Here is a 5,164-nt window from a genome sequence, read left to right on the forward strand (position 1 = left end):
CTAAAATCATAGAAAAGCCACGTCTGATCTTTTTCATTCATATCTGCGGGCTTACGTGGGATCACGAGGCAAAAGAGTTTCTCTTTTTTTCTGTGGAAACCTCGTAAAAAGGTCTGTTACAGCTTTAATTACATTTCTAGGGACCCCTGTATAGGTGGATGGAACAAGCCAAAGTCCGAAAAGCTGGACCAGACATTACCAAAATGATACTCCCAGGTAAAATTTGAGCAGTATTGTAGATGTCAGCTTGTTTCTTTCATGTTACTATCATTAATAAATTAACCTCTTCCCAAAAGGATCAATCATGATGACCTGGAGAAAAAGCAGATAAAGATACGCAATCAATGAATGGATCCCTTTTAGATTAAGGTTGTTGATTAAATCTGAAGAAAAAACACAAAACAACACAAACTGTTTACACAAAGGCTTCACATCACTTTATATCTCTGCCTCTTTGTCCTCAGTCTTCCAAAAGACTTCAATCCAATATCTGTCAGATGTACATAGTTTGTCCCTTTAATGAACTTGACACATTAAATTTTTTCATTCACATACCAACACCTTTTTACAGATGTTTCATACATTTTTATGATTTGACAATTTATGCTGCAATTGTGCACTGCGGGATGCGAACTCACGAGCTTCTGCACAGCGGCAAAACCGCCCGTTCCCTGCCAGCCCCACATGGAGGAATGGAAACCTCCTTAGAGGAAGTAGCTGTCCTATGCTTCTCACTCCTCCCTTATTGTTGATGAAACACGTCCTGTTTCATCAACAATGCGGGAGGAGTAAGAAGAATGGGACAGCTACTTCCTGTCTCACAGCATCTTTATGTGAGTTTGGACTGAAGATTGCTCTTATTGTAAATAAGTATTAGTATTATTGTAAATTACTGTCAATTTTTACAACTATTTATAGATGCATCTTTGATTCCATGTATTATTATTTTCTTATGTATTCATTTTCCTTCATTATTAATATTAAGGTTGCCATAATTTAAGTCTGAATCGTATTAATTATTATTTCTTATTGTTTATCTATAAATCCAGTGTTTTCTCATGGGGATCCCTTATGTGCAGGGCTTTGCCGGCTCTCTCTGGGAGGGTTCTGGGGCAGCTGGTGTCCTGCACTGTGAGCCAACTATAGTGTCTCTTGCTGGGCCTATTTTAGGGCTTAGTATTTAATGTGCATACTCTATTTTTTGCTCTCAAAGTTGCAATTCTGACTCGTACAGTTTAAAACTGAAAAGTTCAGTGACTTACAAAATTATAACCTTTATTTTCAGAGTTACTAACCATCAAAGATCCAACCTTCACCTTCCAACTATTAGTGTCAAAGTCCTACCAGCAAACTGTTTTTTTTTTCTTACAGAGAGAGAAAAGACATGAAGAATTGCTCTGCATTCCATGTATTTTGTGTGAAAAACTTCAAATAAGAGCACTGATGAGCAAAAGTGAAAATAGTATTAAATCTTTTCTGTCATAAAAAAATTACTTCAGTGCCTCAAATTTAAATCTTGCTACTTCTCTTGCCTTTACAAAAAATTGGGGTTTACACTTCTCCATCTCAAAATAAAAACCCGTCCCCCCTCGGGATTGCATTAGCTGAAGGGCATGCAATCTGTTTTTTTTTGCTGTAACACTTAGCCCGTGTCAGCCTTGAACAGCTGCTATTAATGTGATTTCTGCAAGACTAATGCTGCTGCTGTCTGCCTGAGCCTGCAGGTATCATGAGCCTCACAGCAGCCTGCATTACTAGTGACAGCCTTCAGTTGATGTCACCGATATAAGATCAGAAGCAAAAAAGAAAAAAGTCACATTTTAGCTTTCATTCCTTCCAAGATAATATTGGTTCAGGACAAGTAACACTGGGTGTAGTTGGGCGTATAGGCTTACTTATAAAAGGAGCTTAATTATTGATAATAAGTTATAGATTTTATATTGTATATTTGCCAATACTTAGTTGGGAGAGATATGAAGTGCAAATAAATATTTCATTAGGTGTTTGGAAGCAAAATGGCCATCAGACAGCTCTTGCTGCTTTTCATTTAATTGTCATGAAGGATGCCTTGCTTTTCTCTGCCACCCCAGATTGGCATTGGATTCCTTTGAAAGTCAATTTCAAATGAAGAGTGTCCTACTCCTCCAGCTCTGAAATTGCTCTTGAGAAACCAGACACTTCAGTGTCAGACAGCACTCAGCTAGTTGATGAAACATTTGGACTCCCAGCAGGTATGAAGACGATGCTTGGACAGTAGGGTGCAGCAACAATCCTATGAATCACATTGGCTCATTCCACAAGCAACTGTTTAATTTACACAGAAACATCTTTCAACGTTTCCTGATAGGACTGTTTATTCTATTTATAAAAAAAAAGGTCCTTATATCGATAATTAAAGCCCTTTGTGGTACTTTAAATTATGTATGTAATTCATCTTGAGTGGCAAAACTCTGATCCACATCAGTTTCACATTTTTTGTTCAACTTTAGTCCCACATTGTTGTAAATATAAATAAAAACTACATTTTGTTTAGAAAGACGAATCAAGTTATGATTAAAATCATTATAATCCTGTTGCTGAAGAGATGTCCGCTTTTACAGTGTTTTAACATTAAAGAATAAGATAGTTATAACTTGTCTTCACTAACTTGTTAATTAAGCTTCAATTCTAATTTTAGAATAAATATTTAAAAAATAAAGTAATATATATTTTTTATTTTATTTTATTTTTTCCTAAAAATGATTAACTTTGTGTTTTACCACCATTAAAGAACACTGTTTTACATTGACATTACCATAAGAAAATTTAGAATCATATGTTTGTATGACAGAATCACTGGAGGTCCATTTATATTCATTTGGGTGAATTCAGACAAAAAATTTAACTCTGGTTCATTTAACCCTTGTGCCATCTTAGATGACCCCACCCTTACTTTGACATGTTATTCCTACCATGACAAAGGTGGATAAAGGTGGAAAGATTTCAGTTAATCCATGGACACCAGTGAAGATCACAAATCATTGAAGAAAAAAGGTTCTGAGCACTGTCTAGTGGGTCTGGATGACCCAACTCCCAACGTTAAAATGCCTAGGATAGCACAAGGGTTGAAGTGTACCAAATGTGTCCAGTCTGAATAAATCCTAAATAATCACCCCCATCTACTTTGAGTGACACACACACTGCACCAATATTAAACTAAACAACAGGCTCACTTTTGGCAACCAAAATCTTTATTGCCAAGAAAAAGCACAACTTTTCATACTTCATGATAGGCTCCTCCCTCTGCAAAAGAGTGCAGACGCTTTTTCCCCTGCTCCTGCCGCTTCCTGCTTTATTTGCTTTTTAATCATTTAATTAATCATTTTTAATTATTTTACCTCATCCACAACTCCTGGAATATCAGACTGGTCATCCTTTTTTGTGACTTCCACCTATACAAATCAATATTTTTACGTCTGACAAGCCAGCGACATGTCCGGAAGAGGAAGAAAAACAAACTCCCACTGTGAACGCTGTCGGATCTACCAACAAGAAATAAAAGAGCTACAAACACGGATATTTACTTTGGAAACTGAAAATGGACTTCACAAGACCCTTCCAGTAACATCGGGTGGTAAGAAGCCTGCTCTTACCACAAACGAGAAGAATAACAGTGACATAGACCTGAGTGATGTTGTGTCCTTTCCAAAACTTTGTGCGGAGGAACTCTGTGTCAAGCCAAAGCGTAAAGATGACAGAACATCCGAAATAAAGCTCACAAACAGATTTTTACCCCTAACACAATGTGATGTTAAAGAACAAAGTGAAATTGGACCACAGAATAGGAGTCATAATTTTGGCAACAAAGCACAGGCAGAAAGAAAATCTGTGCCAAACGTCAAGGTCAGAGATACGCTGCTGCTTGGAGATGGCGCTATCAGTGGAGTCAGCCACAGAAGAATGCAAACTTTATGTTGCCCAAGTTCTACTGTTCCAGTGATTACAGGACTCTTATCTAAAGTCTTGTACCAAGGAGTCGAACGAATATTCATCCATGTAGGTGCTGTCGATATAAAAAAAGAACAATCTGAACGTTTGAAAAAAGACTTCATCAAGTTATTTGAAGAGATTGACAAGGTAGAGGTTGAAGCATTCATCAGTGGACCTCTTCCTAACATCGGTGGGGTGTCACTCAAGTTCAGCCGTCTGTGTCAGCTGAACAATTGGCTCTCCAGAGAGTGTGCTTCCAGAGGATTCCATTACATTGAGAACTTCAATACATTCTGGAAACGAAAGGACCTATTCATGGGAAGAGGCCCACACCTGAACAGAGGTGGAGCAAGAGAGTTAGTGAAGAACCTCCTCCACGCTCTGGGGCAAAGAGGCCAAGGCCCTGAAAAGGCAGTAAGGAAGGACCGAGCCAGTGTCCCAGGAACCACAGCACAACGGCAACAACAACTACCTCCACTACCACCACCGGTCAAAGACTTGGATCCGGCAGCACCAGCACCACAACCACCTCCATCTAAGGACTCAGCTGCACCAGCATCACAACAACCACCGCCAGCTAAGGACCCAACCACAGAACTACAACAACAACCACCAGATTTGGCCCCAGAAATACCACCATCTGACCAGCTGTGGACGCCCCCTGCTACATCTACTCCCAGTGAAGACTCACTTTCCTTTTCGTCCCCCCCACTTTCACCCATGGCCCTACCAAGCCATTTTGATAGCCTCATTAAGTCAGGAATTAAGATGGCTCCCCTAACACCTGTGAGCCTCACACCACACAGGAGCTCTCCTACCCCTCCATTGCCCCCTCCTTATCCTTCACCCAAAGTCCCTCCAACACGTCCTTCATCCAAAGCCCCTCCAACACGCTCCCTCCGTCGTTCACCCAAATCCCGTCCAGCTCCCGCTCCTCCTGGTCCATCACCCAAACTACCCTCAACTCGACCTCCCCTGCGCGCCTCTAGACGTGCTATCCCCCAGAGCTAGGATGAAACGGGCCCCCAGTGTCCTAGGAAAGGTTATGTCAAACTGGGGCCCTGTGATGAACAGCTTCCTTCTGGTGCTATACCTGTAGTTGCACCACGTAGAATGCAAAAAAGGGCAGTTAGACTGTCCAATCAAAGAAATCTAGTTGATATCCCTTGCAAGAAGGTTTTGACCAGTCCCAAGG

The sequence above is a fragment of the Oryzias latipes genome, chromosome 11 (assembly GCF_053564925.1).
Source record: "Oryzias latipes strain Hd-rR chromosome 11, Olatipes_Hd-rR_3.1".
In the NCBI taxonomy this organism is placed as follows: domain Eukaryota; kingdom Metazoa; phylum Chordata; class Actinopteri; order Beloniformes; family Adrianichthyidae; genus Oryzias; species Oryzias latipes.